General features: G+C 39.2%; 1 long non-coding RNA gene across 1 annotated transcript in view; it reads right to left on the reverse strand.

Annotated features, from left to right (window-relative positions):
• Positions 1 to 4,230: 4,230 nt before the first annotated feature.
• LOC147449848 (uncharacterized) overlaps positions 4,231 to 27,009 on the reverse strand; it is a 35,749-nt gene continuing 12,970 nt past the window's right edge. The window contains exon 3 of the long non-coding RNA XR_015189562.1: positions 4,231 to 4,443. This is a non-coding gene — a long non-coding RNA (uncharacterized LOC147449848). The remainder of the gene's footprint in view (positions 4,444 to 27,009) is intronic.

Below are 27,009 nucleotides of genomic sequence, written 5' to 3' on the forward strand. Positions count from 1 at the left end.
AGAGAGAACACAAAGATGCTATGTTGTTGAGATATTGTAGCGGCCAACAATGAGAAAGCTAGCAGCTATTGAACACGGCACACCTCGAAGCAGTTGTAGAGGCTATGAAGGACAAATATGGAGTTCACTGTGAGCCCTAAAACAAAAGACACGCACAACTAAGGAGCCCGAAAGAAGAGGCAATGGAGAGAGAGAGAGAGAGAGAGAGAGAGAGAGAGAGAGAGAGAGAGAGAGAGATGGCACATAAACAGTTCTAGGGAGGGAGGGACTTGTTGAGCAAGAGTTGCAGAGTCCAAAAGTAGTGACAGCAAGAGAATGTTCAATAAAGTTTAATGGTCCAAGTCAGTTTTGTATACAATTAAAAATTCCAAGCTTGCCCACCTTATTCCCTCCCTCTCTGCCAAAAGGGCTTTATATTTTTACTTATAACATTTGAAATTAAACAATCCACACCCCTCTCTCTCTTCTTTCAAAGGGGTGTCCAAGACATTCCTTTTTGGTACCAACTAAAAATGCTTTCACCATCTTCTCGAGTATAGTTTCATTCTTATCACCCATTTAGAGGTAGCACTAGTTGCTAGGTACCTTTGGATGCAGTTTGACACATGGCCTAACTCCATGCTAGGTCGTGCGTTGAGAACTCTTCCCCTATGCAAATGTTTTTTGTTAACTCTAATGTATATTGAAATTGTATAAAAATGTAAATTGTATATTTTTTGCATAGACCCTTGGGGAGGGGTATCTCTCACCTGGTATTAGAGCCTAACGTCATAGGGATAGCTTAAAGTTTGATACTAGTCAGGTTAATCATGCATCATTCATGCATTCATGCATGCTATTTGAAGGATATTGTCTGTATTCACGATGTATCTATGAGTGACATTGGTTGGTGACACATGTTTGATGTGGATTTGTGTGGTATTGAGTTACAATGAATTGATTGGAGTGTCATACAAGTGTATTAAGAATTTTTTTGAATGTTTGTTTTGTAGTTAACAATGGCTCCTAAGATGACGTCTGAATGCTTTAGAAAAGGAAACAAGGTTTAGCCAGAGTGTTCAACAATATGGAGACGCGATTGTCAAGGGATGCAAGGGAACTCTCTTATCTTAATATCGGGACCAAAGTCTTCACAACGCTAGGGACTATGAATTATTGGAAGAGTGTTGATTGTAGTTACCTTACTCACAACCAAGAACCCTTCTACCAATTCTTTATCTACATTGATGATAACCCAAGGAATTGGTTTCACTAGGTGAAATTTGGACCCATAAAAGTTTGATTTTACCTCTCTCTACCAAAACGGGCGCATGGATAAATTTTTGCAAAAAAACTCCAAAGTTGGTGGAGGAACGTTCGACAGTTAGAATGTCCTCTTCAAGCTCTATCTACTGATATATAGCACGCCATGAGATTCCTCATATTTTAGAAGATTCTTTTTTTATTCACCCATCAAAAAAATAATCTTCTAAAATATGAGGAATCTCATGGCGTGCTATATATCAGTAGATAGAGCTTGAACGGGACATTCTAACTGTCAAACCTCCGCCAACGTTGGAGTTTGTTTGCAAAAATTTATCCATGCATCCGTTTTGGTAGAGAGAGGTAAAGTCAAACTGCTTAAAGGGCCTCTTTGTGAGTCCATATTTCACATAATGGCCAACCTCAAGGTACTCCAACTTAGGATGTGGCTAGGTCTAGGGGATATGTACTATTACTTGGCAATGCGTTCACACATGCTTAGAATTGTTATTGTCAAGAAGTTAGAAACGCTTAGGCATTATAGGAAAAGAAAGACTAGAGGATAACTATAGACCACATTGTTGTATGAGAAGTATAAGAGAATTCCAGTAATGAGAGTTAAGAGAGTATTTAGAGAGTTAGCTCCAAAACTCCCGTAATATTGTAAGAAAGCATAAAATTCAAATTTTGATGAATAAAGAGCACAGACTCAATTTAAATATTCATGTCTACTAAGTCTTCTCTCTCCATGTCTTGTTTTAGATCGATTTCCTTGATCGTCTAGATGAACTCCCAAGTGACTTTGCAAGAAATATCTTTTCAATTATGTTGTCCGATTGAATATTTGTTCAGGAGTTGAAGTGGTTCAACCTTCAAAAGGGACTAGAGATTATCACTCATGGGAATTGTATGTCAATGCACAACTTGAATACTAAACCTAAGTTCTTGTTAGGGACATGATCGACCCATAGATTTGGGTCAAGGAAAAGCTTTAGGAGGGCAATATCAAAGTACAAGGATATGTTCTTTACCTTAATTTATGCTCACCTTTGGAAGTATCAAGCCATGAAATAATTCCTGGCAAGAAAACACCATGCTCAACCAAAGATATGGCTTTCATAAAAAGGTCATATTTAGGGTCTAGAAGAAGACAAGTAGTAGGAACCGATTCTATTATGTACCTCAAGACTGGTTTAGTAAAGTCTATGGTCCTTGTTGCAAGATTCCGTTTATTCTATCTCCCATGTAACTGTAAGTGTAATCTCAAGTGATGTTGACTTCTTCCACAATAATGTAATGTGAAGCCAAGAATGTAATTTTTGATGAGATAATAGGAATCTTGCTTTTGTAGCATGTGAAACCCTGAGCCAGGGTATAAAAGGCAATCTTGTAATGTTTTTGGGACGATGATTTTTATGAATGAGGAGATAAGGTTTTTCTATGTACATCGTGTGTTCTCTCTTTCATTGTGTTTTTGAATTTCTCACACCACACTGCACAGTTGTAGCATTGTAATTTTGAAGGCATCATTGTTTTTGCCTTGTCAAGATCTTTGCACAGATAACTACATTGCAAGCATCACAACAACTTCATCTATGACTTTCCAAGTGATATTTCTCTCTATCCGAGTGTCATATTGAGACTCCATCAATTGCACGTGATTCTCGGCACTTAGGAGAACCTAGTAGGCACATCAAAATTTTGAAATACTAATCTGCATCATGCTGCCAAAATAAAAACAATTTTTGCATGGGTCACCTAGTCTTGATCCACATAGTCCTAGTATGTTACCTATGAAGTTTGGAGTTAATTGGAGATGAATTGTTCAAGGATTTGCATGTAGATATGTAAGAGTTTTGGAGAAGAGGATCAAAGATTTTAGTGGATTGAGTACACTTTGAGTGTCCTAGTGGAATGAATTGTGTTTAGACAAGAGCCTGACAACCTCTTGGCATGCCTACATGACCTAGTCAAGTCATTTTCTTCCCAAGATTGACATTTTGTATTGGTTCCATCTCTTTCAGAGATGTGATAGATGTTGACCTATATGGACCCCAAACATTGGTGCCGTTGTTTTCAAGGAACAAGGAATGAGACTAGAGTGAACACAACTGAGTCCAACAGAGTGATCTTAGGTAAAATCTTATGTCAGATAGCCTAGAGAAGGAGACCAAGGTTTTTGTGGTCATTTTTTAATGGATGATCGTGGTGAGTTTCTTGCTACAAAAGTGTAAGACAAGTTAAATCAGTGTTTTAGATATGGTTGGAGATTAGTGCGAGGATTTATCACCGGGTATAGTGGTAAAGCTTGCACTAGGTGAGAAAAATGCAAGAAAAAAAAACAAAGTTTAGTTAGGGAGTGTAGATTAAGCACTTTAAATCCATTTTTGGTTTGTTTCCATTGTTTTAGGAGTAGAGTAAGTAAGCAAGACTGACAATTAATCTTTGCATCTCACTGGATTTGCATATCACTAAAGAGATCTTGTTGCCAAAGGAGTCTTACCGAAAGGTAAGCAAACATTTTCGAGCATCCAAAGAGAGAGAGAGAGAGAGAGAGAGAGAGAGAGAGAGAGAGAGAGAGAGAGAGAGAGAGAGAGAGTACGGTACCCATTGAATCTTCCAATAAACAGCTTGATCACACACATGGAGATATGTGTGTGTGTGTGTGTGTGTGTGTGTGTGTGTGTGTGAGTGAGTTAGTGAGTGAGTGAAAAAGAGAAATAGAGAGAGTAGACCCATTAAGTCTTCCGACATACATCTTTATAACATATGCATAGAGACGTGTCTATGTGTGTGTTTGAGAGAGAGAGAGAGAGAGAGAGAGAGAGAGAGTCGACACGTGTGGATGTGTGTGTGTGTGTGTGAGTGAGAGAGAGAGAGAGAGAGAGAGAGAGAGAGAGAGAGAGAGAGAGAGAGATAAGAGTCGACACATGTGTGTGTAGCTGTTTTATCATAAATAATAAGACATAATTGAACGTATACATTCATCAAAAGAGAGCTGGCTCCAAAATAAAGGGAAATGATAAGTACAAAAACAACTCAAGTCTTAGAATTATCTTTGTACAATGCTTGTATGAATGAAGCCTCATTCCAATGTACGGATATCAAAAGTACTTCCCTTGCAATAGATGTGCGTGTAATCCTGTATTGGATAACTGCTAAAAGCCAAAAAAACCTTCCAAGATAAGATAGAGTCCTTACCTGCATCCATTTAAACAAGACAACAGATATGTTAGCCTTGTATGTGTTTTACAGGTATTAATGGACTATAGCAGCTGTTATCCATGTCCATCTTTTAAAAAAAAGTTAAAACCAAGGTTTAAAATATTATCTTGTATAGGAGGCCATAACTCCCTCTTATGCAAGTGAACAGTTCCCCCTTTTTTTCAAAAAAACTCCATTTCCACTTACCACGAGCCTAAGGAAGATTTCTTACTTAGTAGATTTAAAAATATCAAACTAGTTTTTTGTTTTAATTAAGATAGATGAAGTATACCCTTCAATTATGGTTTAAGGAACCCTTCTTTCAAAGTTATTATTTCACTTAGCTTCATTATACATCACCTAAGTAAACCAAGTGGTAGAGATCCCTTAGTGTAGACGCAATTTCTAGCTAGACTGAATGCTCATCCATGAAGTAAGAGAAATAGATGCCACTATGGGCCTCTTTTCAACTAAGTCATGATCATGTGAAAGCTAAAAATTTATAGCATCACCCATTAAAAAGCAATTGGTAATCCACCAAGGTACGCAGTCGGGGGATCCCCTAAAAAATCCCTGATCCGAACAGACAGTAGGTAGTCAGGCCCCTTATTTTTATATGGCCAATGTATCAGGTTAACAACCAGTACCATTTTCCAAAATCAACAAGCATTGATAAGACAATCGGCAGTAAATCCTTATAGTGCAACCCTAATTACCTCAAACTCACCCGTGTTTAATTATATACAACACAACAGTAGTGGTTGGAGTGTAACTTAAGCCCATAAGAGTGTTGATTCAATCATTGTTTGCCACATACAATCAATAATATCAAACCCTCATGATGGGCCTTACCCGAATTTAAGTGACAAGGAGCAACAATCCATAGTAGTGCTTCCATTTAAGCAAAGCCAACCAAACACTGGTTCTTACCAGGTTAAGCGGCATTTTATGCCACCCCATACAGTGGTTCCATCCAAAGCTCCATTATGCATATACGGGATACTTACCTTCTCAGTGGGCAAGGAAATCACCACAAAGTTTAGCAAGCCAACCCATGTTGTAGGGTTTATTAGTATAAGTAAATGATGGGATACTTACCTTCATAATGGGCAAAAAAATATATACCACAACATAATTCAGTAAGCCAACCTACTCGGTACATATTATCAAATTCAGTAAAAGACGATATAGCGTCGGTAACAAGTGTAAGACCCTCTAGGTTTATATAATCCATCCCAAAGCTTCCGGCACCTTATTACTCCCATGCCAAGCCAAGAGGCAGAAACCATATCATACTCATATTATTGCGCAAAAATCAATGCATTCCACCTTGTTTATGACCAACAAATGCCAAATCCAGTAATTTTAGCAAAATAAACCCGTGACCTAGAGCATTAGAATAACTTTTTAGAAGGTGATCAATAGCTCAATGTTTCAACCCAATGAACTACTAGTAGCCCAATGCTTTAAGCCAATGAATAGTTTACACAATGCAACCAACAAAACCAATAGTAAGATACAAGCCATGCCCCAAGCATGTTTAAACCTCAACACCATTAACCATATAATGTCACGCATAGCAAGCATAATGGGCTCAACCAGTTATAGGTAATGAGGAACACCCAACTGTTAAGCAATGCTACCCCACACCGTGGTACTTACCAACCATCCATCTTTTAACAAGTTTTGCCAAGCTGAGTCAAACCACACAATGGGCCATACCATCTAACTGATAGAGAAATACCATTAACAATTACATTACCCTAAAAAATAAGATTGCAACAAAACTCATGATACCAACCAAAGTAGCCAACCTGTGTTGTTTGTGCTCAACCTCCATTTTTCGGTGCAATAGAGAATAGATAACCATTTCTTACAATTTACCCAAGCAAAACTCACATAAGGTAAAGTGAGGGACAGAGTGCGCCCTCACCTCTTAAATAGAAGAAGGAGGAAGTCCGCCATCACTGAGTGTGTGTAGCGTGAAGAGAGTATTGAGCAGAGCGAGGCCCTCCTGGGGATCTGAGAATGTGAGGCCACCTATGATGTGGTTTGCCAAGGAAGAAACCACCATAACGCCTTCACAGCAAGGTTTAGAGAAGGCAGTATACCACATATTTTTTCAAAGGGGTTTTTCTACCACTCATGATTATAAGGGCATTATCCCACGGTGGATGCCCTATAAAGTGAAACTAGGAAGTGTGTTTAATAGAATCCAGAATGTCAATTATCCTAAAGAATCCTATAGGTAAGTAATATAGTGTGTGTGTGTGTGTGTGTGTGTGTGTGTGTGTGTGTGTGTGTGTGTGTACCCGCCCTGTCCCAGGCACCAAACACAATGAGTCGATAGTAGGCCCATTGTGAATGGGCCTACTACCTTATTAGAGAGATGAGAATCTTATGGTTAAAGTGTAACCCAAGCCAGTTATGTTGGGTAAGAGATTGTAGAATTTTATTAATTATGTTGTTTCTACTAAAGCTATTAAGGCAATACTTTTTTATTAGTACCTTAATATCCTCCCAAGCAAGGAGATAAGTGGAGGAAGAGTAGAGAATCAAGTAAAGCAGACTGATACAAGTGTTAAGAGCCTCTTTGTGGGGCCTATTACTATTCCTCTTAATGAACTCAAAAGGTGCAGTTTAAGAAGGCTCTTTTCCATACAAATTTCTGGTCATATTCTGCTACACAGAGTATATGAAGAGAAATAGAAAAGTTAAAGAATTGTATTGAAGTGCAGAAAACTCCATCAGGTGTTACGAACTCTTGTAAAGAATATGGTTCAATTCTTAGGCAGTTAGGGTATATATGGAAGATCTCATCTAAGAAGGCCTTATTGTTGATGCTTAGTAAGTCATCCATATATCTGTAAGTGTGTCCAAATAGTAAAATTTTGTTATTTTTACTTTCCATGGCTCTGAGAAACCATTTGTATTTGAAGAAGGCAAGGTATATATTACACATAAATGGAGAGCAAGAGAACCTTATGGGGATGCCTAGGCTTTGGTTAAAACATTGTCCTCCAGAGAGGATAGTACAATTATCAAGTAACCATGATATGTAAAGACATAGCTTCTCTTCATTGAAGTGTTAGGGATGTAATGAGTATGTCTTTTTTAGGTTTTTTGGAAAGGGATATGTAGAAAAGACTCTTCTTTCTAGCATTAATAAAAGCTATTTTGATAACCTTTGCTAGTACATTTTTAAGGCCAAGGTCACCTTCTAAGGGAATATTCTCATAACATTGAGTAATATCTGTTGTAGAAAGATGGAAGATTTGTTTAGGGAGGTTAAGAGAAACCACAGTAGAGTTTTTGTTATCCAAAAGGGGTTGTATTGTATTTGTAGAAAGTTGTGGTAGATCTTTTGTTTAGAGGCACAGATAAGTTCAAACTCAGCTAATATCAGGTCAAGACATAGAGTGATATCCTTGGTGATATCTGTAAAGATGCCATATTAGAAGCATCTGATATCCATCTAAATTTATGTTTATGAATTTTATAGGTGGGAAAAATTACTGCTAGTTTAGTGTCCTGTAGAACATAACCTTAATTTTCTAAGTGTCTCGAGATGTTATTGGTAACTATTTGTAGGGATGTGCTAATTCTAGTAAATTCTTTCCCAGATACCCAAAAATGAGCAACTCTCCAAGCTAGGTTTTTTCATATAAGAGTGGGACAATTAGAGATTTTATCTAGCCTAACTATGAACCAATTCTTAGCTAATTTTTGAAAATCATGAGCAAGTTATGGTGTTAACCAGGAGTTATCAATAGATAACCATTTTCTAGGTAATTGTGATATTTTTTGAAAAAAACATTCTTCCGCCACTTTTGTTAAGTCCAGTAGGATTGTCTTCTCTAGTTGGAGAGAAATGACAAGATCAGTTAAGGAGCTAAGTAAAGCTGATAGAGCGAGATATGGGTTTTTGGGAAAGTTAGGTATGTGATTGAGCCCATTGGCCAGGATTATTCGTATTTTGATATTTTCAATGATGCTAAGATCGCAAATACAAACATGCATACCATATGTATCAAAGTCTTGCAAAATGTGATAAACTGATTGCACGTACATTTGGGAATAGATTCATGCCAAAAAAAATCATTACTGTAGGCCAAGTTTTTAATGGGTTATTGATGCATCCAGCCAATAAGTACATTATCTAGTAATTTATGACTGCCAAAAAGTAGGTCAAAGCACTCACAAAAAAATGTTTTAGGTTGTATCCAGTCGAGAAGTACATTATGGAACAGATAGTGTACGTAAATAAAGTCTTGGCTTGGAGCTTTTTTGTTGAGAAACCTCCTTCCACAAGGGCTCGCAGCAACCTGCATGTTCATCAAAGATTACATTTCAAGAAATTCCTGATTCGGGAGTTTCTGCCTCTTCCCCTATTGTAGCTACGAGACTTCCCTCAATTAGAGGAAGAGCTAGATGTCAAAAAAGAAGTGAAAGAGTTGGGAGTAGCAAGAGAATTGGGTCTTTTTAGAGAAAGGTAATCATCCTCATCAATACATGGCTTGAGTAAGCTAGTGATGATCTTTACTCCTTTGTAATTAGCATAAGTGGTTAAATAGATCCCGAGTTCATCAGATTTTATTTCCTTCAAGATATCTAGCATTAGTCCACAAAAGATGTTAAAGGCAATCTAAGCAATTACTATTTGTTTCACTTGGCCGCCCAACCAAGAGCAAATAAGAGAGAGGTGAAAGTCCATGGGTTTTTTAGGGAAGAGTAGGTCAAGATGGTTGAGAATATACCAAATGGCATGATCAAACCACATGATGCTGGATTCACAAAAGGCTTTAGGGTCAAGAAATTTGCAGGCACGTTTAACATAGGGCCGAAACACATTCCAAATGGATTATGTGTACAAATCTGGGTTGCTTTTGGAAAATTCCATGCTACCCTTTTTACGGATGCAGAGGCTAGTATTGGAAGGGCATTTGGAATGGTCTATGAGATTGAGGTTGAAGGGGGCTTTTATGAGTTCCCCTTTGTCAAGGAATTGTCCACCTTTTAGGATCTTGAGTCTTCAATCTTTGACAATAGACGCAGAGAGATTAGCAAGGTAAACCCAGGTTTCACTTAGAATTGGTGCTAAAAAAGCTTTGTTAGGTAAGACCCAAAGCTGATGGTCTACCCCAAAAGATTCGATTTCAATCTGCCTAAAAGGTAGGAAAGGAAATAGTTTAGAGATTTTTGGTACCATTTTGCATTGAGGGAGCAAAGATTACTCTCAAATTCTTTGACGGCTTTAGAGTCACACTATCCCTACAAAAGATACCACTAGTTTGAGGGATAGTAGGGGTAGCCGGGGTACTAATAAAAGATGGATTGAGGCCGCAGAGTTTCTTCAAAAAGCTAGACAAATCAGCCCCAGAAGAAGAGAATAGGGAAAGCTCATGTTGGTATTGTATAGAGAGTATGGGAAGCTGGGCTATGTACTGGAAAATCAAATTCACACCCTCCTTGGAATCCTTGTCTCTAAGGTAGCCAAAACTTTGACCCAATCATTAAAAGATAAGCGTGTAAGATAGACATATTTCTGTCTGAGGTAAGAGCTGAGTCATAGATTAATTGAGATGCATCCAAGCTGCTAATACATCTGAGGACAAGAGATGTAGCCACAGAGAGGGGTTCAGAAGTCAATTCCAATCCTTGCGAGAGAGCAAGGGTCTGAAATATACCAAAAAAGTTAGTGAGGTTATGCCTACTTTCTATAGTAAGTAATACAATATTTGACCTTCCTAGCCTGGAAAGGTCGGGTTCTAACTACCAAGGTATTTTTTGGGTTATGGTCTTTAAGGTACATCTTAATCTGCTCTAGAATCTTTGTATGATTCTCAGGGTTATGTTTTACACTCATACAGGCTATTATTCTAAAGTGTTTGTGGTCCTGAAAGGAAATATATAAACATAAATAGGATTAGTTACTATAGATTGGGCCTGCAAACCTTAAACCGACAAAGTCAAAGACTATAATAGTCGTGAGCAGGGGACAAGAAAAATAGTCTATGAAGGACCACCTAACACCAGTCAACCAAACAAGGGATTACAGATTGTGGGTCCATCTTAGAACTAAGGTTTCAAAATTAGTTTCCAAAGCCAGTGTCGTGGTTTCACCATAAGAATGGAAAAACCTTATGTTTAGGACTTGTGTGTAGTTATTTTATCATAAATAATAAGACATAATTGAACTCTTACATTCAAAAGACAACTGGGCTCCAGATAACGGGAAATGATAAGTACAAAAACAACTCAATCTTAGAACTATCTTTGTACAATGCTTGTATGAATGAAGCCTCATTCCAGTATATAGATATCAAATTACTTCCCTTGCAATAGGTGTATGTGTAATCCTGTATTAAACAACTGCTAAAAGCCAAAAAAACCTTCCAAGATAAGATAGAGTCATTATCTGCATCCATTTAAACAAGACAACAGATATGTTAGCCGTGGATGTGTTTTACAGGTATTAATGGACTATAGAAATTGTTATCCATGTCCATCTTTTAAAAAAAAATTACAACCCTTTAAGCTTAGTCCAAAGTATTCATAAAAATGTTTTATTTTACCAAGGTTTAAAAAATTATCTTGTATAGGAGGCCATAACTCCTTCTAATGCAAGTGAATAGTTCCCCCTTTCTTAAAAAAAACTCTATTTCCACTTACCAAGAGCATAAGGAAGATATTTTTTTTAGTAGATTTAAGAATATCAAACTAGTTTTTTGTTTTAATTAAGATAGATGACGTATACCCTTCAATTATGGTTTAAGGAACCCCTCTTTCAAAGTAAGTATATCACTTAGCTTCATTATACATCACCTGAGTAAACCAAGTGGCAGAGATCCCTTAGTGTAGATGCAGTTTCTAGCTAGAAAGAATGCTCATTCATGAAGTAAGAGAAATAGATGCCATTATGGGCCTCTTTTCAACTAAGTCATGATCATGTGAAAGATAAAAATTTATAGCATCACCCATTAAAAATCAATTGGTAATCCACCAAGGTATGCAGCTAGGGGATCCCCCAAAAAAACCCATCCCCGATCCGCTATTATCAAAATAGACAGTAGGCACTCGGGCACCTTATTTTTATATGGCCAATGTATCAGGTTAACAACCAGTACCATTTTCCAAAATCAACAAGCATTGATAAGTCGATCGGTAGTAAATCCTTTTAGTGCAACCCTAATTACCTCAAACTCACCCGTGTTTAATTATATACAACGCAATAGTAGTTGTTGTATTGTAACTTAAGCCCATAAGAGTGTTGATTCAATCAGTGTTTGCCACATACATTCGATAATACCAAGCCCTCATGATGGGTCTTACCCGGTTTTAAGCGACAAGGAACAACAATCCACAGTAGTGCCTGCATTTAAGCAAATCCAACCAAACATTGGTTCTTACCAGCTTAAGCGGCATGTTATGCCACCCCATATAGTGGTTCCATCCAAAGCTCCATTATGCATAGACGGGATACTTACCTTCTCAGTGGGCAAGGAAATCACCACAAAGATTAGCAAACCAACCCATATTGTAGGGTTTATTAGTATAACTAAATGATAGGATACTTACCTTGATAATGGGCAAAAAAATATATACCACGACATAGTTCAGTAAGCCAACCTACTCGGTAGGTATTACCAAATTCAGTAAAAGACGATATAGCATCAGTAACAAGTGTAAGACCCTCTAGGTTTATATAATCCATCCCAAAGCTTTTGACACCTTATTACTCCCATGCCAAGCTAAGAGGTAGAAACCATATCATACTCCCTCATATTATTGCGCAAAAATCAATGTTGTCCACCTTCTTTATGACCAACAAATGCCAAATTTAGTAAATTTACCAAAAAAAACCCATGAACCAGAGCATTAGAATAACTTTTTAGAAGGTGATTAGTAGCCCAATGTTTCAAGCCAATGAACAGTAGCGCAATGTTTTAAGCCAATGAATAGTTTACAAAGTGCAACCAAAAAAACCAGTAGTAAGATACAAGCCATGCCCCAAGCATGTTTAAACCTCAACACCATTAGCCATATAATGTCACACATAGCCAAAGCATGTTTAAACCTCAACACCATTACCCATATAATTTCAGACATAGCCACCATAATGGGCTCAATTAGTTATAGGTAATGAGGAACACCCAATTGTTTAAGCAATGATACCCCACACCATGGTACTTACCAACCATCCATCTTTTAACAAGTTCTGCCAAGATGAGTCCAACCACACAATGGGCCATACCATCTAACTGATAGAGCAATACCATTAAGAGTCACGTTACCCTAAAAAATAAGATTGCAACGATTACGTCGTCGTCCTTGATCACATTGTAATCATATAGAGGGTTTGACGCCATCGACCTTGCAGCTGCTTCAATGTAAACTAACAACACACTTCAACAAATATGCATGTCAAAATCAAATGTTTTTGTCAACATGGCCTACACTTAGTCCAAAGTGCAACTTATATCAAATACATGTGAAATGTCTATGAAATCAAAAAGCGCATAGTCGTGAAGAAGAACCCTATGCCAAAAAGAAGAGTGCGAGTCTCATTAGTCATGAGAGGGATTCAACCCCATGTCCATATCAACATCCTCTTGCACATCCTAAGATGTGGTGACCTCATCTCTAGAGCGCTTGCGTAGTTGAAGCAAAGGTTGCACAAATGTTGATATTAGCTTCTTGTCAAGATCCATTGATGTGCATGAGCACCCGGTAGCCAAACATCCCGGGGGATTCACAATGGAAACCTTACCACACCACGTAAGAAAGCGCCAAAAGAGGGTAGTGAGAGGAGCACCATACATAGTCGCTAGAATAATTTGAAGCCATGTGGATCTAAGTCCTCTCTTTTTAATAAGTAATAAAAATACTCTTTCCCTATGGAGTCTCAACCTTACCATTTTTAAGCCTATCCAATAGTATTCAAGCAGATCATGAGGGCCACATGTGGAAGATTTTGATATGTGTCTTTTATGCTCCTTAAATCATTTGGTTTGAACTGAACACTTCAAGCACTTATTCAATTAAGCATGGAAACCGTTTATGCCTCTTGAGAGTTTATCTTTGAATTGAACACTTCAAGAACCTTGATCATTTAAGCATGAGAATCACCTCAAGATTGGGTAAGGTTCCCACAAACACTTTAAGCACTTTACTTAACAAGCCGACAAGCACCTCATGCTTGGGTAGGATTCCCACCTCAAGGTCAGCCCTAGCTTGCCTAAGGTCAAAGGACTTTTTAACACTAACTTTTGGAGGTCTTTAATGAAGCTAACCCTAAGGTCTTTTAAGCTCCATTAGATGCACGTTTCTCTTTGATAGACTACCTCCTTTTGGACCCCTATTGAGATGTACCATCTCTCCTCTTGGTCCCTTGCTGAGGTAAATTTAGAAGCACTTACTGCACATTGCTCTTTGGTGGACAGTCTCCTTTTGGACCCCTATTGAGATGAAACCATTTCTCCTTTTGGTCCCCTGTTGAGATAGGGGTCTAGAAGCACATGTCTATATCCTAATTGTTGTTCCCCTTTTATCTTCAAATATTAAATGATCAGTTTAATATGAGAAAATCATTTGATAAAGTTAGATATTATATTTATGACAAGACCAAAGGTGATACCGAACGCAGTCTTTATGATATCTTCATTCACTATCCTTATTTGATGATCGCCACTTTTTAGGTCAATCCTAGTGAAGTAGGTTGAACATTGTAGCTTATCAAACAGATCTTTGACCTGCGGTACAGAAAATCTATTTTTGATAGTGAGATGGTTTAGCGCTCGATAGTCCACATACATGTGGTATGTACCATCTTTCTTTTGCACTAAAAGAACTGAAGAACAAAAAGGAGAGGAGCTAGACCTCACCGTCCCTTTTTCTACCAGTTCATGCACTTGCCTCATAATCTCCTCTTGTTGAGCTTGAGAAACTCTATAAGGAGGCTTGTTAGGTGGTGAACTTGAGAAACTCTATAAGGAGGCTTGTTAGGCGGTGAGCTTCCTGGTAGGAGCTCAATTTGATGGTCATCATCCCCTTGTTTTGTAGGTAATTCCATAGGGATATCATTGATAAAAACATCTTGAAATCCATTTAGAAAAGTAGACAAGTCTAACTCTTCTTGATTCCTACCATTTTCATTGACTTATCAAAAGTAGGCAAATTTACAAGTGGTATAGTATGACCGGATTCACTAGCATCTATATACATGCTCTTTTCCCTATAGGTGAAGTAGATTCTCCATTCAGGGAACTTCATGTTGGCAGCCATGCGGTTGAACCATGGTGCCCCTAGGATAACATCCTCATGTTGGATAGGAGAGATGAAAAAGTCTTCTTTGAAGTCTCAACTTCCCAATAAATGGAGGCTTGCTGTCCCTTGAAAGCTCCATTGGCAGTTATAGTATCTCCCATCTCAAAAGCTTGAATGCCCAACTTAGTGGCCAACTCCGTTGATATAAAGTTATGAGTAGAGCCAAGGTCAAACAAGATGAAGGCATCATGCTATCTTACTTTTCCCCAAGCATAGGAGAGAGCCGATCCTTTGCAATGAGCATCCACTTTTGGAGCATTGACGGTTGAAGCTCTAGGAGTCTCATTGCGGGCATTTCTTTTGGGGCAAGGATGGTAGCCATGCCTTTGCTCCCCACACTTGAAGCATTTGTGGTCCTTACGAAAAGCTTCTAGCTCTTCAACAACGAGTTTATTTTTACCTTTGTAAACTCCCTTCTCCTTGGACCAATTGTTGTTGTTGTTGTTGAAATTGCCTTGTGAAAAATTTTGGGCATTGTTTTTCGTTTTTGCATCACTTTTGTCTTTGCTTTCCATGGGCTTGACATTCCTTCTAGCCCCTTGTTGGAAATTGATGTGTGAAGCAACCATAGTGTGGTAGATTACTTCGATGATAGAACCAGGCCGTTGCGAGTTACATACTCGGCCATCTCTTTAGGTAATCCCACATAGAATTGTTGCTTTTTCTCGATGAAGTTTGTCTTTCTTTGGTGTCATCCATAGGTAATAAATGAGATACTCTTTCCTCCCTCTTTGAATTTCTTGAGCTTTTGGGACCTTCACAGGCAAGGTAAGTTTTGCAATGTCCTATCCTCTTGTATTCTCTAGGAGAATAGTTGTTGCTTTCATCAAAAGAGGAGGAAGGTGAAGAAGAAGGAGAAGAGGGTGACCTCTTTCTTGTCTTTTTCTTCCTTTGTTTCCTCTCTTCACTTTTGGAGTAACGAGGAGAAGGACTATGGATTGACTGTTTTCTCATGGGAGGAGTTGGCGACCGTCTAGACCGCCGTCTTCGTGGAGCCACATCTTCAAAGGAACTTAGGGATTCACTTCTTTCTCATTCTTTGGATTCCTCCTCTCTCATGGGAGAGAATCTTATTTTGGGAGTCTCATAAGAGACCTCCTAAGATCTCTCTCCTCTTGAAGAAGAAGGAAAATCCCATAAGCACAAAGTTGTTGAGTAACTTTGGCTTGCAAAAAGCAGGGTTGTCCATTGCTTGTTGCAACCTAGTAACAAGGTAATTAACAAACATGGGGGCATCATCAATAGCATCTTCATGTGCAAAATCAAAGTTATCAATGTTCATTCTAGTCTCTAGGTTATTGTCAACCATGCTAGTTAAACTTATGTATAGATTACTTTGTGCTGTGATACCCTCAAAAACCATAATCGTTACTCTTCTTTACCTTTGAAAATTAGTTCTCAAGAAGCCACACCCGTGGTTTAGACATTGTTTGTCATAAAATATAATATCTAACTTTACCAAATGATTTTCTCATATTAAACTGATCATTCAATATGGGAAGATAAAAGGAAAACAAGAGTTAGGATAGAGATATGTGCTTCTAGATATATCTCAATAGGGGACCAAAAGGAGAAATGGTTGCATTTCAATAGGGGTCCAAAAGGAGACGGTCTACCAAAGAGCAATGTGCAATAAGTGCTTCTAGATTTACCTTAGCAAGGGACCAAGTGGAGAGATGGTTACATCTCAATAGGGGCCCAAAAGGAGATAGTCTATCAAAGAGCAACGTGCATCTAATGGAGTTTAAAAGACCTTAGGGTTAGCTTCATTAAAGACCTCCAAAAGTTAGTGTTAAAACATCCTTTGACCTTAGGATGGCTAGGGTTGTGACCTTGAGATGCGGAACCCTAACCAAGCACGAGGTGCTTGTCGGCTTGCTAACTAAAGTGCTTAAATGTTTATGGGAACCTTGCCCAAAGCTTGAGGTGATTTTTATGCTTGAAATGACTAAGGTTCTTGAAGTGTTCAATTCAAAGATAAACTCTCAAGAGGCATAAACTGTTTCATGCTTGATTGACTAAGTGCTTGAAGTGTTCAATTCAAACCAAATGACTTAAGAAGCATAAAAGACACATGGCAAAATTCTCCACATGTGGCCCTCATGATTTGCTTGAATCCTATTGGATAGGCTTTAAAGGGGTCCAATGAGAATTTAAATGCATAAAAATAAATAATTAAGTTCTTTCTTTCAAAGAGGAAAAAGAGGTACATGTCCCAAATGATATAATTATGTATTACTAGAGAGAGAGAGAGAGAGAGAGAGAGAGATGTGGACCAAGCATGAGAGGGGGGTATACTCTCTCTCTCTCTCTCTCTCTCTCTCTCTCTCTCTCTCTCTCACACACACACACACACACACACACACACACACACACACATTCTTTGTGATAATAACTAATATCTAATTCTCCTAAATGATTTTCTCATGTTAAAATGATCATTTAATATGGGGAAGTCCCAGGGGAGAAAAAGCTAGAATATTGGTTAAGCTGGCAGACCAGCCACAATAGGGATCCAAAGGAGGGAAAATAGGGATCCAAAGGGGGTTCCATCTGCAAAAGAGCAATGTACAACAATGGGCTTAAAAGACCCTAAGGTTCAGCCCATTAAGACTTCCAAAATGCTAAGGTTCCAAAATTCAAAGGATGTGTCCAAAGGTCAAACATTAGGGAAATTGGATGCTTTGTGTGTGTCCCAAAAAGTCTTCATAATCCCTACATAAGAGGGGGAGAGCCTTGCAAGTAGAGAGAGAGAGAGAGAGAGAGAGAGAGAGAGAGAGAGAGAGAGAGAGACACAAGCTCCCTTTACACAAAGGGAATGAGGGACACATGCCAACTCCCTAGCCCAGATGCCCACAAGGTGTACTCAAATCCTATTGGATGGCCATGGAGGTGGACCAATGAGAATTAGGCTAGATTAAATCTAGTTTAATTAATTTAAAAACACTTAATAAAAGAACCAATAATAATTAAGCTCTTTAGAAGACTATTGGACAGTCTCCCAAGGGGTCCAATGAGCATTCAACAGCCCAATGGCTTGCCTGATTCCTATTGGCCAGGAGGCAAAGGGGTCCAATGAGAGTTTAATTGCATTTATTAATTACCTAAAGCTCTCACAAAAGGGGAAAGGGGGACACATGTTAGAAGCACTTATGCATCTTAATACTCATTTGCTAAGCCTGGAAAAGGCCAATAGGGTTGCAGCATGAGCAAATAACAAGAGGGGTCGACCAAGAGAGAGAGGGGGCTGATTTTCTCAAGGAATTATTGCATTACACACTCACACTAGTCTATGTGTGAAGCAAGAAGACTCTCTCTCTCTCTTCTCAAGCTTTAATGGAAAGCTTATCACCTACTCCAAGCTTGTGAGAAGGGAGGCCCACACCAAACTCTTGGCTTTGTGATGAAAATCCAACCAAGAGCCAAGCTTCAATTCATGCTCATCTCCTCTACCATGCTAATTACTAAGCTAATCTATGCTAATATGAGTGATTATGTGAGAAGATGTACATCTTTCTCATAAGAATACTCCTTCTTCCTCTCAATCTACTCTCATACCACGCTAGCTCTCACCATCTTCGAGGTGTGTGAGGTCTTGGGTCTGAGCTCGTGAGGGAATTGATGTTGTGTTTGATAAGTGTTTTGCTTAGTGCTTGAAGTTTCCATCTTCATTGCACTAGCTAGTATTGAAGGAACACAAAGAATTGTATTGTAAAATGTCTCTCTTGATGGGAGAAACCATAATACAAAGCCTTTTGGAGGGGGGACCGGCTCCATGCAAATCCGGTCCTCAACTATTGTCAATTGCTTAATTTCTCTCTCTTTTGAAGTATTGCTCATGCTATCTAACTAGGTGTTATGCTTTTTGTTGCTCTCTCCACCCAAGCACTCTTGTTATTCTTATTAGGAATCTATTCTAATGAAATGCTCACTATGTTCATGCTATTTTCCGCTACACACAAGTTACTAGGCCATTAAATGTTACATTATCTCATTGTGTGGAGTGCAAAGTGCAAGAGCTCCATCTTCTTCTCCAAGATTGTTGAGAAGTGGAGAGTCTACATCAACACTCTTGTCTATGGAATGCAATTCCAACCAAAAGCCATGCTTCAATAATTAAGCTTGCCATCTTCTTCATCTTTATTTCTATGCTATTATGCTATGCTAAGCAAGAAGAGTGATGATAAGTGAGGAACTATTTCCTTCTCCTACAAATGATTATTCTTCCTCCTCCCTACCCTCATTCCCCGCTAGCTCTCCACCTTCGAAGGTGTCTTGGGACTGAGGCTTGGGATAGTAAATGCTTTTTGCAAAGTTTATGTTATGTTGGTGATGCATGAATCTTTCCATCTTCATAGCATCACCAAGGTCACAAGGAACACAAACATTTTATTGTATTAAGTCTTTCTTTATGGGAGAATCTATAATACAAACGCCTTTTGGAAGGGGGACCGCCAAGTAAATCCGGTCCTCAACTATTGTCATTTTCTTTAATACTCTCTCTCTTGAAAAAGTATTGTTCATGCCAAGTTAATTAAGTACTATGTTCATGTTGCTAATATCAATTAAGTTCACCCTCTATGTTCTCAAAGTAATCTCACAAAAATGCTCACTCTAATTCTCTTATTTCCACTATTCTCAAAGTTTATAGGCCATTTCCATTACATTGGTATCAGAGCATTTGGTTTCTCTTTTCTTGCTTAATAAGAGAGGTCCTTAAGTAGCATATTAATGGTTGATTTTGTTAATTATATTATGGTAAGTGGGACTGGGATCTATTATCGATTTTGTTGAGCCCAATATGTGAGATATGGTGCACACCTCAAGAGCTTTGGTCTTAATAATGGGGTCTTTCTAGACTTTCCTATGGCTTTACCATTATTGGTCCATAGGAAGTCCGAAAGGAGCTATCTCTTGGCAATTCTGCTAGGTTTGACCCACCGCACTACTCTCTATAATTAACCAATTTGAGCAGTGGGTGTAGATACTTAAGTGCTCATTTTCAAAGGCTAAGAGGAGCAGCAGCTAAGGTTTTGAATTGCCAAAGGATACACTAAGTAAACACATAAGTATAATTATCATGGCTGACATTAACCAAAAGAGAAGAATGAACATTGATAACTTTGATTTTGCACATGAAGGTGCTAATGACGATGCCCCCATGTTGATCAATTATCTTGTTACTAGGTTGCATCAAGCTATGGGAAACCCTACTTTGCAAGACAAAGTTACTCAACAACTTCGTGCTTATGGATTTCCCTTCCTCTCCAAGAGGGGAGAGAGTTTAGGAGGCCTCTTCATGAGAAGACTCTCTCCCATAAGAGAGAAGGAATCCAAAGAACAAGAAAGAAGCAAATCCCTAAGTTCCTCTGAAGATGTGGCTCCACGAAGACGACGGTCTAGACTGTCGCTAACTCCTCCCAAGAGGAAACGGTCAACCCATATTCCTTGTCCTCGTCATTCCAAAAGGGAAAAGAGGAAACAAAGGAAGAAAAAGGCAAGAAAGAGGTCACCCTCTTCTCCTTCTTCTTCACCTTCCTTCTCTTCCGACGAAAGCAATAGTTATTCTTTTAGCGAATACAAGAGGAGAGGACATCGCAAAACTTACCCCGTCTGGTGAAGGTCCCAAAAGCTCAAGAAATTCAAAGAGGGATGAAAGAGTATCTCTTTTCTCACCTATAATGGCACCTTTGGTGCCACCGATAAATTATTGGCCTTCATCCAACAATTTTATGTGGTGTTTGGAGACGAGGGCTTCACGGAGTCCTCAAAGCTACACCATGTAGCTATGCACTTTTAGAAATCTACCCGTCAATGGTGGGCTAGCCTTTATGGCAACGGCAAAGCCCCAAAGACATGGAAAACTCTACAAGTTTCCATATTGAAGCAATTCCTTGCAAGCGATGCAAAGGACAAAGTGCTTACCGAATGGTGGAGCTTGAAGCTACTCTTCAACCAGTCTATCCACAAATATGGAGACAAGTTTTGGGATTTACATCTCAAAGCAACAGCCTTTCAAAGGATAGACTTTGCAGAACAAAAGCAACAACTTTGTGCGGTATTACTTGAAGAAATGGCCAAATATGTCAACTCACAATGGCCTAGCACTATCAACGAAGACATCCACCACACTATGGTTGCCTCAAGGATCAAATTCCAACAAGGGGCAAGAAGAAATTTCAAGCCCATGGAAAACAAGGATCTAAATGAAGCTAAAGGGAAGAGCAATGCTCAAAACTCTTCCCAAGGCAACACCAACACCAACAACAACAAGGCCAAGGAGAAAGGAGCTTACAAAGGTAAAAATAAGCTCTCTCTCGAAGAATTATAGATCTTTTGTAAAGACCATAAATGCTTTAAGTTTTGGGAGCAAGGACATGGTTATCGTTTTTGCCCCAAAAGAAATGTACGCAATGACACTCCTAGAGCCTCCATGGTTGAAGCTCCAAAAGAGAATACTCATTGCAAAGGCTCATTTCTCTCCTATGCTTGGAGAAAGGTAAGGGAACATGATGCCTTCATCTTGTTTGACCCTGGCTCTACTCACAACCTCATATCAATAGAGTTGGCCACCTAGTTGGGCATTCAAACTTTTGAGATGGGAGATACTGTAATTGCTGACACAGCTTTCAAGGGACAGCAAGCCTCCGTTACTCCCTTGATTGGGAAGTTGAGACTTCATGTCCAAAGCTATGTCGACATAGAAGACTTTTTTATCTCTCCTCTCCAACATGAGGATGTTATCCTAGGGGCACCATGGTTCAACCGCATGGCTGTCAACATGAAGTTCCGTGAAAGGAGAATCTACTTCTCATACAAAGAAAAGAGCATGTACATAGATGCTAATGAGTCGGTGAACACCATATCCCTGGTAAATACGTTTGCTTTTGATAAGTCAATGAAAAGCTCTATTTTTGTTAGAGAATTTGTAAATGATTCTAATGTTTTCACAAGTAGCAATAAAGAGAATCAAGAGGAATTAGAGTTGTCTAGTTTCCTAAATGGATTCCAAGATGTTTTCATTGATGACATCCCTAGTGAGCTACCTTCAGAATGAGGAGATGATGACCATGCAATAGAGATTCTACTAGGAAGCTCACTGCCTAATAAACCTCCTCAATGAGTTTCACAAGCTCAACAAGAGGATCATGAGGCAAATGCATGAATTAGTGGAAAAAGGGATGGTGAGGCCTAGCTCCTCTCCATTCTGTTCACTAGCACTTTTAGTGCAAAAGAAAGATGGCACATATCACATGTGTGTCAACTATAGAGCACTAAATAGGATCACTATTAAAAAAAAAGGATTTTCCATGCCGCATGTAGAAGATCTATTTGATAAGTAACAAGTTTTGGCCTGACAAATGCTGTTGACAGGTCAACCTTTCAACAACGCTTCCACAAAGATTCCATGAAGACTCCTCAAAGATTCTCTAAAGATTCCCAATAAAGATGTTGATGAAGTGATGAAGATGAAGATTCCCAATAAAGATGCTGATGAAGTGATGAAGATGGATGTTGTAATGTGAAGATACAAGCTCATGGACATCATCAAATATCCTGTTATTATTATTTTGAGCCATTTGGCCACTTTTGTAATGTTTACGGGAACTTCATATTTTAAGTTGGCAATTGTATTTTGGCCACAGATGCTTGTTGGATAAGAAAAGCCAGCTCACGGTGTTTTAATTAAGCTCTATAGAAGCCTAGGGACAAATAAGGTCATTTTGGTCGGACATTAGGTTTTCTAAGGCTTAGTATATAAGCCAAAACCTAAAGCTTTGTAAAAGGACTTCTAATAATCTGATCTTCTATGTCGTTGGGAGACTGCGAGAGAGTGAGAGTGTGTGTGTGTGTGTGTGTGTGCTACAAGAGCTACGGTGGTCGGAATTGCAAAGAGGGAGCAGAAGTGTGTTGCCCACGAGGAGAGCTACGTGTTGATGCTTACATCACGCGCGTTCGTCTGTGTTTTGGCAGATTCACCCGCGAGCTACTTTTGGAGTTTCGGTGAGTAACTGTTGTCCGTTTTTGCATTTCAGCATATCCATGCGATCAGAGCGAGTAGAGCTACACATTAGGCACTTTAGTTTTTGAAAACGTCGACCTGCAAAAACCGGCCAGACATCCTACGCGTTTTCTGCACGGAGGGTATTGGGTAGGTTTTTTTGGTCGAACCTTAGGGAGAGTGGCCTATTGGTGTTGATAGGATATCCCTCAAGTTTCGTAACGTTTTGAGAATGTCTAATGGGCTTTTGGCTTGCGGTAGCATCATAGGAGACTCTCACATTCACAGAACCGATGGCATGTAGATTTGATATCTCTGTAGGAAGTAGTCATTAGTCGGTAGAGTAGAGGTTGACACCCTTTGCTTGCTTCCACGCGCCTGCGGGTCGAGCTCCGTCCTCAGTTCACATTATATGTTAGGTGAGTTCTCGCTATGCTAACGTCCGTCACGGTGTATCCGTCCAACATTGGCGCCGTTGCCGGGGACGATGGCCCTAAGTAGGTGACCAAGACTAGTCCTTGAGGATAGAGGTCCCTCTGGCTTGCCAGAGTATATTCATTCTTTTAGATAGGATCGGAGAGTGGTGGACTCTTTTGGTCTTATGGGGAGTCTAGGGAGCGTGTGTCTGGCCTAGATCCTTCGTCTTAGGTAGTATTAGGTAGTAGTAGGTTGTGGTGTAGAGAGTAGGAGTTCGAGTGGTAGATGTGGTGGTAGGTTGACTTGAGACTCCGTGTGAGACCAGGAAGCAACCAAGACATCAAAATCACCATCTCACATGATGAGTAGGAGTAGGGTAAGTAGGATATCTTGATTGTTGATCTAGAGTACTTTATGCATGTCTTATTTGTTGTTAGGCTCATCAGAGAAGTGGAAAATGCTAAGTAGGAAAGACGGTAAATTGTGTTTGGAAGCTGATTTGAAGTCCAAAAGTTTCTGTGATTATTGCTGAGAGCTCTACAGAGCATAGGGAATACTACTGCCAGAAAAAAATTGCATTTTAAGACAGTAGACATCCTACGTGTAGGATGTCTCTAGGGAACTTTTGGCAGGGAATTTGGGAAAACTAAGGTTACCAGTGGGTTCAAAGGGTAGGTTTTACCCCAGTAATATATTGACTTGAGTGTTTTTCCCTATTTTTGTAGACCAAAAGCCAAAAGGCGGAGTCAGAAAACGTAAAATTTCAGAAAAGGCTTAAATTGAGTGATTTTTGCATGTTTTTGCAATTGTGAAGCATACTTGCACTTGCTGAGAGCATAAGGAAGCATCAGGGACACTTCAGTCTGAAAAAATAAGCAGTAGACATCATACGCGTCGGATGTCTAGAGGGTGATCTGGGCACTTTTTGGAAAATCTGAGGTTACCAGTGTGTTTAGAAGGTAGGTTCTACCCTATTTTCACATGGAAAGTGAAAATTTGACCAAATTTTGACAGATCAAAGCCAAAAGACGAGAATTGCCAGACATCCTACCCAAATTGTGTCCAAGGCCTAATTTTGAGACCAAACCATAGGATGACTCCAAAGGCATGTTCTAAATGTTGTATTGAGTGCATGTGATAAATTTCATCTCATTTGAGTCAGTGAAAGGAAGATTGAACAGACTTTAGCATTTTTGACTGAAAAAGGCAAGAATAGCTAGTTTTGGGGTCTTTTGACATCCAAACTCAAATCTAAGCATACCGGTGGGTTGCTGAAGACTAGGGGAATCTTTGGTCCAAGTTTGGGTTCATTCTGAGCAAAAAGACATCCTACGCGTAGGATGTCTACTACATAATTCTGAAACCAAAATTCTACTGTGACCATACCATGTTGTCATATAGCCTCAGATAAGCCTCCTAGGCAAATTTGGTCCAATTTGGAGTTGATTTGACTTGGGAATTCATCAAAACAGACATCAGGCTTTTGGAACAGATTCTTGATCATTTGACCAACCTATAGGTGTCAGAATCAAAAGTAAAAATAGATGTGAGTTTAGCACATCAAGGGGAAGCTACAGTGCAAGTTTGAGCTGAAACAAAGCAAAAAGACATCCTACGCGTAGGATGTCTCCAGGGTCATAAAGTGGTCAAAATTCTAATGTAGCCATATAGGGAGGTTCTAAGTGTCTCAAGGATTCCAGAACTTTTTTCAAAAGTGAATTTGGACCTTGTTTGGCCTATTTACCAAGCAAAGACAGGAATTCTCAGACATCCTACTCTTGGAGTACACTAGAAGCTTATACAGCCCAAATCTTGACCTATTGGCATCCAAATTCAAATCTAAGCATACCATTGGGTTGCTGAGCCCTAGGAGAATCTTGGGATCAAGTTTGGACAAAATTTGAGCACTTAGACATCCTACGCATAGTATGTCTCCAGCTTGATTTAGGACTCCTAACCAACCTATGAGCACACCACTGTGATCAGCACATCAAGGAGAAGCTGGGGTGAAAATTTCAAGTCATTCTGAGCAAAAAGACATCCTACACGTAGGATGTCTCAAGGCCATTTTTAGGTCCAAATGAAATTCTGATCATACCATTGTGTTGTTGGACTTAAGGGGAGTCTCTAGACCAAATTTTGTTAAATTCTGAGCATATAGACATCCTACGCGTAGGATGTCTCCAGGCCAGTTTTAGGGTCCAACTGTAATTTTGACCATACAAGAGTGTTCACAGTGTCACAGAGATCCCAAATCTTCTTTCAAAATTGAATTTGGACTCATTTTGGCCATTCTAAACTGCAATTCACTGTTTTGGCAATAACTTTCACAAACGGTATCGGATTGGAAAAGTTTTTAATTCAAAACGTAGCTTGAGAGAGACACTAGAGATCTTAGAGCAAAACCGCTTAGTTCAAGTTTGAAAAAAACATCGTTTAAGGCCTCAAAATGCATCTGGAAGTTAGAAGTGTCTAAAACCGACAGTTCGAAAGAATTGTGAGAAAACGGACACGGTTTTTGAAGACTGCTAAGTTAGCAGATTGAAATTATCTTTTGGGAAAACCATTGGTCACCCGCGGAAAGGTGTAAAAGTTAACTACGGCCTAGTGTACGTCCATACACAAATCTGGTAGCAGTAAGACCATACACAAGGACTCTTGATTTTGCAACAACACTCGCAAGTTTTGGAGAACTTTAACACAAGATTTTTGCTAGCAAATCACTGCGACTTGTGCATAATTCTCTTGTGCTAGCTTAAGTTTAGTTCAGCTAAAAGCGAACTTGAAAGTCACTTCCGAGCTCAAGGAACAAGTGTGGCCGTCAAAGGTACATCAAGAATTTTTGCATTCATTGTGAAAAACTTTGCCAGCTAAATAGAATTTTGTAGATTGTGTGCTAAAGTGAACACAGGTTAGCTCGACTCAAGAATCGCTACAAAGGGAGCAGTCGTTGTAGTATAGTGGTAAGTTGCATAACTTATCACAGTGCTTCCACTAGATCGAGGTCTGCTAAAAAGCTCTAGGCAAAGCAAGAAGCCAGACAAGTCAGTATTAGCCTTGGCAAGCAAGGGAGCTAAGAAGTTCAAGAAAAGCCCAATTCATAAAACTCAAAGATTAAGGCATCCACAAAAGCCGAAGGACCTCAAGCGAAAAAGACCGACACAAGGGTGCTAATAATTTTTATTAGCATTGAGGCAAGCAATTAGAGCTATCACCGAACGGATACAACAAGGGAGTCAAGACGAAAGCAATGGCGTCTCAAAGGAATCAGACCAGTCAGGAAGAAGCTTCAAGTACATCCACAAAAATTACAAGAGAGCAAATTTGGATCTATCTGATTGGATACTACAAAGGACTGCCATGCTATGAGGATGACAATCGGAATTTGTACATCAAGACAAAGAAAGATAAAGAGGAAACTCGGACATCTCAATATGTGGAAGTTGAAACAGCGAAGAATGTACTACACCCACATCCAGATTTCACGGAAGACTTTCTGGGATCAATTTACATGAAGCACGGAAAATACATCGACAATGAGATAGAAATGTTGTACAAAGATCAACTTACAGATATCTACACATATCCTCCAAGTAGTTTTATGTACAAAGCACAAGATGGAAAACGGAAAATTGGTACCCTCTATGGAGACGAAGGCGGTCGATACTATAGGGCTGTCACAAGTCATGAAGTTCCTGTAGAAAACAATCATTATTTTGCAGCAGAAGCGTTTGGCTCAGAGGGGAAGACTACATGTCTAAAGGTGGTAATGTATACCATCTCGTCATGGGTTTACCTCTAACTACGCACCTGGAAGA

This window comes from Adiantum capillus-veneris, chromosome 10 (assembly GCF_014529385.1).
Source record: "Adiantum capillus-veneris isolate H3 chromosome 10, ASM1452938v2, whole genome shotgun sequence".
NCBI lineage: Eukaryota > Viridiplantae > Streptophyta > Polypodiopsida > Polypodiales > Pteridaceae > Adiantum > Adiantum capillus-veneris.